This window comes from Cupressus sempervirens, chromosome 9 (genome assembly GCF_028749045.1).
Source record: "Cupressus sempervirens isolate cs-2001-9-10 chromosome 9, ASM2874904v1, whole genome shotgun sequence".
Taxonomy (NCBI): domain Eukaryota; kingdom Viridiplantae; phylum Streptophyta; class Pinopsida; order Cupressales; family Cupressaceae; genus Cupressus; species Cupressus sempervirens.
Window position 1 is genome coordinate 230524162 of NC_143126.1, and position 12420 is coordinate 230536581.

Sequence of the window (12420 nt, forward strand, 5' to 3'; positions counted from 1 at the left end):
CTAATACATGCTCCAAAACTCGATGGACCTAGATTTCCTCTAGAAGCTCCATCAAAATTCAACTTCCAAAAACCATATGAAGGGGGTCTCCAAAAATTCTCTCTAGGTAAGAGATATGTGGGTGAGTAGCTAATTTTCCACCCATTTGGTATGAATAATTTTTTGCCATTGTTGGAAAATTTGGGAATCCCAATGTGTCACAATCAGGTTAAATTTAATCACTTTTAGACTAGAATTAGTCACTTCTGAGATTGATTTTTCAATACCAATCAAAACAATGTCTAATGTTTGGGATTCCTTTATAAAAATGTGCTTATTACATTTCCACTAGATAGCCCAAACTACCAAGGCTAGTATGCATTTCTAGAGATTTGTAAATAGTTCTTTTGATAAAGAAGTGGCCAGGCTTGAAAGAGATCCCAAAGATTGTTTAGCAAAGGAGTAAGGTAATTAAGTTTACTCAAAATGAAGTACGAACATTGATAAGCAAATGAACATGTAATAAAAAAGTGATCCATAGTTTCTTCTTGTTCCTCACAAAGAGCACATTTAAAAGGAGGAGAAATATGTAGTCTATTCAATCTGTCACTAGTTAAAATCCTGTGTTTAAGTGCTAGCCATGAGAAACAACCTACTTTAGGAAGAACAACCGGATTCCAACAAAATGAAAAAGCTCTTGAGGTAGGTTTAATCAAACCATTCTGTTTTAAAATTTTGTACCCCTCTTTCATTGAATAATTTCCATCCTTAGCTAGAGCCAAAAAAATCCGATCATGGGCTTCTAAAAGAAAGACTTGCCTTGAATTAAAAATAGTTTTAAATTGAATGATTTCTTGCGGTGATAGATGTAATTTATTAGGATCCTTCCAAACTATTTTCTTTGAAAATTCATAGATAGATTCCACATAATGATTAAATTGGTATCCTAGTGAAGCTCAACAACTTGGATAAGATTCAATGAAATTCCACTCTTAGAAAGTGGAATTTGACCATTACAAGAGTCATTCCAAAAATTAATACTTAAGCTATTATTGACTTCCCAAGAGATGTAGTCTACTATGATTTTGCACGAAGCTATCATGAAGTCCCAAATGACCGAGCCTTTAGGAGGATTTGAAATAGAAAGGATTCTAGAAGGATCATTGTTATCTAGATATTTTTGCTGTATAATTTTGCACCACGTAGACTTAAACTTACAATACATGTGCCAAACCAATTTCCCACCAAATGCTTCATTTCTAATAGATAGATCAAAAATACATGCCCCTTCAACACTTGAAATCTATAAGATATCTTGTAATGAAATAAGTGGAATCTTACGAGATTCATTCATATTACCTGACCAAAGGAAACCCTTAATCAATTTTTGAATTGTAACACTTTAGGTGGAATCTTCAAGACAACAATGAAATAATTAGGAATTGCAACTAGAATTTATTTGATCAACAAAATTCTTCCCACCAGTGACAACCATCTAACTTTCCAAGAAGCAATTCTACTCTAAATATGTTGAATAATCAAAGACTAATAAGAAGATTTATTAGAACCCATGAAGAAAGGAATACCCAAATATATCAAGGGAAGAAAGTCTTCTCAAAACCCCAATATCAGTTTAATTTTTTCAGAAACCATTTTCTTAGTATTGAAGAAATAAATCTTGGTTTTCCTAGCATTAATAGCTTGACCAGACACAACTGAATAGAAATCAAGGGTATAAAAAATATGGCGAGCTTCTTGGACATTTGACAATCCAAACAAAAGAGTGTCATCTGCAAAAAGAGAATGTGTAATGGATATGTTTGTACTTGAAATAAGAGCTCCTTTCCATTTTTGCAACATGTGTTGGTGTGAAATGGCCCTACTAAATGCTTCAACCATAATAATAAATAAGGTTTGGGATAAAGGATCCCCTTTTCTAATCTCTTGTTTAGAAGGAGAAAAACCCACAGGCTTACCATTAATGATCAGTGAAAACCAAGCTCCTGAAATACATGCCTTAATCCATTTGCACCAATTTTTTGAAAAACCCATTTTAGCAAGAACTTGAAGCAAAAATTTCCAGCAAAATCCATCATAAGCTTTCATCATATCCAATTTAATAAAAAAGTTTGAAGAATTTCTTGAATTAATAGAGTGGAGAACTTCATGAGCCACAAGTGCCCCTTCCATGGTTTCCCTACTCGGGAAAAATCGACCTTGTTCTAGAGAAATACTACATGGAATAAGATGGTGAATCCTAAGATATATGGCTTTAGTGATAATCTTATACGATAAATTGCATAGTGAGATTGGTCTAAATTCCACAAAAGTTTGGGTATCCTTAATTTTTGGAATAATGGAAATAATGGTAGTGTTAAAATATTTCAACATAAGTTTAGATATTCTAGATTCTTCAACAGCCACCAATAAATCCCATCCAATTATATTCTAGCAACTTTGGCAGAACAATGCAATAAAACCATCTGGACCTGGGGCTTTGTTAGGCGGAAATGAAAATACAACCTTTTGAATTTCTTCAATAGTGAAAGGAGCCATCAGAATATCATTTTCTTGATCTATAATCAGATTTGAAATAGAGGCAAGAAGTTCATCCACTTGTGAAATAGAAGGATTAGGCAAAATGTCAAGCACAAGAAGGTTTCTGAAAAATTTGACACCTTCATTTCTGATAAGATTTTGATTGGAGAGGAGATCACCAGAGGTAGCATCTTTGATATGGAATATTGTACTATTAATTCTTTTTTTCTTAGCTAAAGAATGGAAAAAGTTTGTATTTCTGTCTCCATCCTAGAGCCATAATTCTCAAGATTTTGGTCTCTAGTACATCTCTTCTTTAGCACACATGTCCTCCCATTGTGATTGTAGATTCTTTTGGGAAGAATATGTTTCTTCATTCATTCCCTGATGGATGATCTAATTATATACTTCTTCTAACTGTTCCTTGATTTCTGCTTTTTGGTAGAACACACTTTTGAAAACCTTTTGATTCTAAAGCCTAATTTGGGATTTGACATATTTAAGCTTCATAGAAAACTGATGCATTTTAAGACCTTCCATAGGAACTTCATTCCACCACTATTGGATACTATGTAGAAATTTTGGATGCTTGAGCTACATACTTTCAAATTTAAATGAATAGTGAAAGTGTTGTTTCAAACATTTGTTGTTACAAATGAGGCTTAAAGATATAGGAAAATGATCAGATCCTGGTAGTGTAAGGATTTCTGAGGAAATATCTGAGCAATTCAACTTTGAGTCATTTGATAAGAGAAATTTTTCTAGATGAGCAGCAATATGAGCAAATCCAAATCTCTTATTAGTCTAGGTAAATGAGTCATTATTTGGGTGAACATCCATCAGATTGTTATTATCCACAAAAGCATTAAAATCTTGTATGGTTTTAGAAGGAGGGATAATACCTCCATTTTTCTCAAATTGAGATAATAAAGCATTAAAATCACCTCCAATAACCACTTGCAGATGCTCTTTCATTTAAAGAGAGCATGTGATAGAATCCCATAAAAATGCTTTATGCTTAGACAAAGCAGGTCCATAAACATTAATGAGGATAAAAGATATGTCAAATGCAGTTATATGAATCATCTGCCAATTGTTTTCTTGTTGGAGGACCTATGAATTAGCTGTAAGAGGATTCCAAAGGACTGCTAAACCTCTAGAAGCACTCAATCCTTGCATATGATAAGAGTTCCATTTTTTCCAGCTAGCAACTATTTTATCAAAGTTATGTTGGGACAATTTAGTTTCTTGTAATTAAATAATATCTGCCTGCAAAGAATCAATAACTTATTTGATTCTTTGCCTCTTGTCAAAGGCATTTAAACCTCTAACATTCCGAGAAATAATTTTCATTGGAGATGAGGAGAACTCCTAGTTCTCCTTGTCAATCTTTTAATAACAGTGAAGCTATTGTCCAAAGTTGTTTGAATACCTACAACAATTTCTATTCTTATCTTAGAACCCTTTGGTCTACCTCACAGCTTGGATGTTTTAGCAGTAGGAAGTATTGTAGATAGAGATTGTAAAATTGATAGGGGCTGAATTTTGAAATTATTTGGATCTTGAAGATTGTGAGATTGAGGTTCTTTACGAAACAATACCGTACACTTTTGCACTAGATGATAGAGATTAGCCTCTAGTCCCAAGGGATCTTCTGCCATTAAATCTACATTTCCTATGCTAGAATCCTGAGGAAATTGGTTAAGAACTATCTATTTTTCAAATGCCATATTTGGGATCAATTTATTCCGAAATTGAAATTCTCGAAGCAGGGAGTCAATTACAGGTGAATTGTAATCCTCAGCTTGCAAACCTTCTTCTTTGGCAATATCAAAAATAATAGAAGTGGTAATTTTAGACAAAATTTGATCACTAATAAAAGTCAATATCAAAGGAGAAGGATGAATAGAGAGGCACCAAATAGGCCACCCTAGCAATGAAAGTGAAAAACTTCTATTATGAAAATTGATCAAATTGATTGACTTTGGATATAAACAACATTGAAAGTCTATTAGAGAGAGTAACTTGGATCTCACATCTTTAAAGGAATCCATTGAAGATGAAGGGACAAACTTCAGCAAAAATATTTTACTATTGAAGCACGCACGCTAGAAGAAAGCCATAATCCAAAGAAATTGTTGAAGATAAACCATGAATGAGATTGGCATAAATTCACCTGTATGCATGTTCACTGCATGCATATTGTGCAAGCTATCTGATGTATCATCTTGATCCCCTAACATGGAGAGAATGTTATTGGCCTCAGAAGTGTGACAATCCATCAAAGAAATTTTCTGAGAGCAAATATTGGGGTCTGAATAGTGATCGAAACAAACTTGTAAAACATCCTCTTGTCTAGTTTGGCACATAAAATTGAAGTGACCAAGTTTATCTTGAAATTTGTGAATCATAGAGGAATCCTACACCTTAACTCATAATAATTTTTTTTTAGTAATTGTATACAAACTAGTATAAAACATGCATTTAATTGAGATTTGGAATTGGAAAAGTGTGTGACCATATACAACTTAGCTAGAATGAATTTATCTAGATCAGATGTTTGAACAAAATTGATTTTTATATTGAAATACTCAAATTCACTCATTCTGATAAGTCAACTTGAAAGGTGACACAACTTTGTACTTTTACCCCAAGAATGTCATTTCAATGCATGAGCCTTAAAGATTGTTGATTGAATAGTTGATTTGATCATATACATAGTATGTTATTTTATATTGGATTGAGGAACCTATCATGGTTCCATATCAAAGACTAGTTGAATTGTAAAGATGTTTATTGAGAATGTTGATAATGCTTGATGAGGCCAAATATTGCCTCTATTTCATGATAGTTTTAAAAACTTTTTCGATAATCTATTTTATTTTTCTCAAAACATTTGTGGACCTATGTTTACTGAAACCTATAATAAACCTATGTGTAGATAGTATGTCATCTTTTGCTAGTATTATATATATTATGTAGTATTTCATATAATTAGTAGAATGTGTGTTCTTATATTTGAATTTAATTTGATAAATGCTTATTTGAAAACATGTCTTTGCATAATAACTAACCTATTCCCAATGAAGTTGAAGATAATTGGGTGAATTCAAAGATGAATGTTGAATACAATTAATAGCATTCATGAGGAGAAAGAACATTGAAGCTTAAGTAATAGTGGAGAAGAATCATACTGGTACCGAAGGACACGACTACAAGAAAGGAGGAATTCTAAAGACTTACTATATTCTCTACATTTATGTCAAGTGGTTTTTTTTTAGACTTTATTCTTCCCGCCTTGAGCTATTACTCTTCCTTCTTTCTCACCTGTGGATTTGTAGTTAGTTAGTTTTTTTCTATTTTTGGAATAAGTGTTGATTTCCTATATATAGGGATCATACCACTTGTGTGCAAGTTTAGAAGTTAGTAGGAAGTAAGAAGAAGAAGGAACTATTAACTTTTACAGTTGTGTTTTTATAGTTTCTATGTATTGTTCCTATTGGTGTAAATAAGTATTTACTATTTACACTTACTTAAGTTTACTTATGTTAATGCATATTTTTAATATTTATTTTCTAGTCACCTAGGAGTATGTGTACACTTATGAGTTGTCATGTTGAAAACATAGGGGTCCGAACCTCTTTTATGCACATGTTGTCTACAACACAGGAGTTAGTACACTAATTAAGCACATGGTGTCTACAACCTTCTAATATTATTCACTCATCTAGAATGTTAGATAAGGTGTGTACTTAGTTGTCAATGCTTATTTTATCTCTTGGTTCTTTGTAGAGACATTCTAGGTGCTTCCTGAGAGGCCTTTATATACAAGTACTCCTAGTGTGTACAAACTTCCCAAACATCACATACTGAATAGAGCAATGTATTAGAACATACTATGATTAACTGATCATATCAAATTTTTGTCTACAGTTATGCTTGTGTTTGAGTTCTTAGTTCCTGGATGAATTTTTCCTTTAGGAAAATTCTTACATGGTATCAGAGCTATACCAAATTCTTACATGGTATCAAAGCTTGTAGATTTTCTCATCACATAGCTATTCGAGACCATTGTTGTTTCAACATCTCAGCTTGAATCTAGAGTACTAAAAAAATTGGAACTGTCTAGAGCTAGATCTAACCTCACCATTATGTCCAAAATGTTGATTTGGTGAAAATTGGCTATAAAGTTACCTACCCTAGGCCATAGTCGATTGTGAGACAATTTTTTTTTGCAAACCAACACCTGAAGGACCGATTTGTAGAATTGGTGTGATCATTTTAGATCTGTACATTTAATTTTTAGATTTACATTTTTTTCATCTACATCTCTACTCTATTTTTGGATCTACATTATTTTCTAATTTTTTTTCAGCCATAGGGTCATAGGAGAGATCTTTTGTAGGTGAAGATTAGAGCTTGCTAGTGTAAATCAAATATTTACATCACATTCAAAGGGTCCAAAGACCCCTAAATTAGATTTTGTTTCATCCAAATCAGACATTGTAGGCAAAATCTAAAGCCATTTGATTTTTGGAGGTTTGATGGCAATTTAGAAAAAATAATAGCAGCAACGATTTTCAAACAACGATATCTCCCTCATACAGAATCCTTTTTGCGAGCAATTTTTTTTGTTTTGGAGTAGGATTTCATGATCTACACATTGGTGTAGGTGGTTTGAGATTTCTATTCCTGAATGTTTTTGCAACTTGCAAATCTCAATTTTTGCCACTTAAAATGCTTTGTACGGGCTCATCTGGACTCCAAATTAGGTTCTATTTTTTTTGAAAGTGCAGTTTTTTTTGTCTACTTTCCAGATCTGCACTCATATTATAGCTTTTGTAGATAGAAATACTACTTTTAGAAATAGGCCCTAAATTGGCAAGTGGTTATCAAGTGCCTAAATCATTCATTAGGTGGGGATCTTTGACTCTCTTTTTCATTTTATGGGTTCATTGATTGATCTCATGGAGGAGTTTTGTTTCACATGTTAGCATGTCATTAGAACCAAGTTGAAAAATAGAAACTATCATACATGGAGTGATACACTTCTTGATTGTCTTAGAAGAGAACATAAGGAAGTATTTCCATATCTATGTTCCAATGACTTGATCATTGATGAATCACAGGAACCTATTGGCAGATTGATCATTATCATTCTTACCAATCTCTCTTCTTCTAATTATTATAAGTTGGTTGCCAAGATATGGTCTTTACATGATCTTTGGATGTATCTTTGGGAGAAGTACGAAGATCCAAACATTCCTTCATTTCTAGAAGATCTTTTACCTCTAGTTGTAGTTGACTCCTCTTAAGATGAGATCACTCCTCTAGCTCTTGTTACTCCTAGTAATCTTTTTCTAGCCACAGATGGTTCAGATTCAATATAGTAGGAGCCTTTATGTCTTCCTACTCTACCTTCATGTGATGACTTCCTTCCCACCCTTGTAAGCCTATTCATGGAGTCTCACATTAAAGCTGTGGGGGCCATCCTAGATGATATTGATCTTCTTTTTTAGGAAAATTCCATTGCTACAATGATAGATTCATGTACTTTAGCATAGTAGGGTACACATGGTCTTCCAACCTCAGGTGATGACTTCTTAACTGACATTTCAAGTTTGTTCATAGACTCACACATAATAGATTTGGAGGACATCTTTAATGATATATTGCTTCTCTTTGCTAAGGACAATCCTTCTACAGTTGTTACGAGCACCCACTCCAACCCTCATGTCCATTCTCTACATGATCAATCTTCACAAGTTGGTGTGATTGTGGATACTTATGTACAACAATTATCAAAGGCCACTTTTTCATTTGAGAAGATTGTTGGTTCCTTGAAATAGGTTCTACATCACTCCTTGTTGAATCTTCAGTTCTTCTCAATAGTTTTGGGGGAAGCCATCATCAACATTGATATAGGGACACTTGAACAGGTTTCAAAGACACTATTCATCATAAAGATTCCTTCTCCATATAGGGGATGCATCTCCTTTGTACCCTTGCATTTATTTCTTCCAAAGGGGTGGAACATCATTCAAAGGTCATGGATTAGCTTCTATATAGGAGCATTTCTCACTGATTGGAATACTACTTTTATGGGGGGACTACCTCGTCTTGTTCTTCTCTTTTTTTTTTTTCGGGGGGGGGGGGGGGGGGGACTTTTTCCTCTTAGGAGGTTTTGTCCTTCTCTATTTTTCTCTTGTATATACTTGATGTATGTCATAATGGGGGGATCTTGATTACTCCATCCTTCCATCCATCCCTTTTCAGTTTTCCTTTTGGGGGAGTGATTTTCCCATGAGATTTTTCCTCTTTCCCCACTTTATGAGAGATTTTCATTTGCATATCATTCTTTACATGGGTACCAAACATCCATGCCTAGTAGTTGGGATCCATCATGCATTTCATCCTAGTTTTCATAAGCTTAAGGAAATTCCCCTAAGTTGCACTTAATGGGGGGTGTTGGTGTAAATAAGTATTTACTATTTACACTTACTTATGTTTACCTAGGTTAATGCATATTGTTAATATTTATTTTTTAGTGACCTAGGAGTATGTGTACTCTTGTGAGTTGTCATGTTGACAACATAGGGGTCTGCACCTCTTTTATGTACATGTTGTCTACGACACAAGAGTTAGTACACTAATTAAGAACATGGTCTCTACAACCTTCTAATCTTATCCAGTCATCTAGAATGTTGGATAAGGTGTTTACTTATTTTTCAATGCTTATCTTATCTTCTAGTTCTTTCTAGAGACATTCTAGGTGCTTCTTGAGAGGCCTTTATATATAGGCACTCCTAGTGTGTACAAATATCTCAAACATCACATATTGAATAAAGAAATGTATTACAACATACTTCGATTAATTGATCATATTCATTTTTGGTCTATAGTTGTGCTTGTGTGTAGTGCCTACCCTCGTTCACATCTTTTCTAGAGTTATTGTTATCAGACTATGTAGACTAGTTTTATGTTGATGGTTTAGTGGTGTTGTTTTGACACTATTAGATATTATGATAAGGATTCAGTTGATATATGATGAGATCATTTAGACTTTACATTTCATGTATGTATGATGATCATTACATCATTTTTAGTTATTAATGATGATTAGTTAGATGGTCTATTATCTCATGTGTTTTTATTATGGTTACTTACCCTATACTTGCATGTGTATGGTGTGCATGTTTTCTTATTGTATGGCATTTCTGATGTGGTTTAGGAAGGGAGTGGTAGTCACCTGCTTAGTCAGGATCTACACGATGCACCACTTCTTTCCATTATCTGTTTAGCTTAACATTATATATTGTATGTACATGCATAGTTTTTCTACACGTTGCAGGTACCAGGTATCGACTTCCCTGAATTAACAGGATGAGGGTACCCTATTATACTATCTCAATGATAAGAGAAGGGAGATAAATTTTCTAAGTCCAAATTCCAAACCTAAAAACCATTTGTCCTAGTGAGTTAGGACAAGTATCAAAGTTGAATATCCACCAAATGTGTCAGATGACATATTTCGTGGATTTTAACCCTTTAGATTTATTTTGTATGATTTGTTCTATGATGAATTTTCATATTTTATCTTGGAGGTCTATGGTGAATTTTTCATTAATTAAGTCTTAAGAAATAGATTTAATTAATAAATTATTTATTTGAGAAGATTAATAAAATATCACGATCTTTGATATTTTCATTGTAATGTGAATTATTCAGGTTAAGGAATTAAATAAAATAAAACTAGAAATTAAAATTAATAATAATTATAAAATAATAATAAAGTAATAAATAAAATAATAATAATAAAAGTTATAAAAGATTAAAATAAAAGTTATAAAATTTAAATAGAAATTATCGGAGTTATAAGCTTGCATGTGAATTAACATGTGTCAACAACACGGGGGTTAGTGCATCAATTAAGCACAAGGTGTCTACAATTCTATGACTCATCAAAAAGAATTGGAAAAGGCCCATGCTTCATTGGTGACACCTTTCAGCAGTTTCAAGAAGCATTCCAAAGGTTTCTTGAGAGCTCTTTGTATTCAGGCATTCATAGAAGCTTAGGGAGAGGGTGGAGAGCAATTAGAGCATTGGAGGACTCAAGAACTCTGAAGAAGGGAGCTTGCTCTATGGGTTTTCTGAGGAAGAGCGAATTAGCGTCAGTATTTGGGTAGATTCTTGTGATTTTACTTATGCTATTTCTGCATCATGCATTCCTGTCTTCATCGTGTCTGTTATATGTGTCTGAAACTTCTCTATGATTGAATCTGTAATTTGAAATTGGAATCTAGATATGCTATTTGGTTGAGAAGAAAACAATAGAAAAACCCTAGATCCAATTAAGGAGAAATAATTAGATATGAACAGGATTTGGGTTTGAATTTATATTAAATTAGAAAGACAAGATTTGGAATTAAAATAGAAATTTTATGGTGAAAATTTGAATGATTAGATGTAATCTTTCTATCAATTATATTTTTAGATGCGTATGAATAAACTCTTTTATGGTTAAATTTAGACAACAATTATTTTAAGAGGAAATTTTTAATTCATCACAAACTGCCCTATCGCTGCCCCTTGGATAGACCCGAACTCAGTCGTTCATAACTTTTTATTGTGATCAAATTTATTCAATCGCTCTAGTCAGAATTGGCGTGACTTGGCCCTCTCCAACATATTTCAATTTCAGCCCAATCCAACAGTTCATTAGGGAGATATGGCTGTCGTACTAAGACTGTTTTGTTTAAGGACAGATATTTCTCCATTTCCCATAACCAAGAGTTCTTTATGCTAAAACTTCACAAGAAAAAATAATAATATACCAAAGCATGGAATGGATTAAAGATATTATTACAAACTTCCCTTAGTAGAATCTTATTAATATGCATTAGTTTTATATGGTTTATTATCTAATCTAATTAAATCAAATTTAATTAAGATTAGTTAATAGTAGAAGAAGTGTAATTAATTATTAGTCAATCTAAGTAAATGGATTTTTAAATGAGAGAAAATTAAAAGAAAAGAGATTTTAATATAGTGGAGTTTTTATAATGTATATTGAATACTATTTAATATATATTAAACAATTTTAGAGTTGTTTAATGAAGATGATAATGTTAAGAATTTGGAGATTATTCATGTTAAAATCTACAATGAGTCTTATTTGTTTGGTGATAGGGATCTGTTTCAAACAACGTTTATATAGACAAAATATTATTAGTACAATTAGCAAATGGAGTCTAGTAGTTTTGAGGAGAAACTTTTATCTATCAAACAAATACATGGGTTAGGAAAAACATAAAATTTCTCCACTTAATATAATTTGGGAATACGTAAACTGAGACTTCTAAATTCAAATTTGAAAACTTAGCAAAGCCAAAACATGTGTTTGCATCATGTATTCTATATGCTTCTTGTTTAGATTTTTAGGTTAACTAGTGTTGACCAGTCCTAGGTTGTTACCAGAGGCTCAGGGGTTATGAGATGTGTTGGCATGTTGATCTTATTTAGTCTCGATCTTTATAAGCCCAACCATGGTAATGTGATTGTATGCTCTATGAAATTTTTGTATTTACTATTTGTATTTGTTCATTAGTCTTCATGTGTGAAGCTGAGATGTATGTGTATGAGACACTTGAGCTAATCATATTTGAGTTAACAATCAGTTATCTTTGATTATTTTCTAGTCACCATGATGGGACTGAGATGTGGATTTGTTCTTGATGATGTCATGTTGTGACATGTTTGACTCAACCATTTCTGGAGTCTTCGATCAGTATGATTGAGATATATATTTTGGTTATTGAGAACCATTGGATACTTTGATTATTAGTGATACTTCAGTTGCCAATAGAGAGCTGTTGTGTTCATGTTTTTCTATGGATGTTTGCA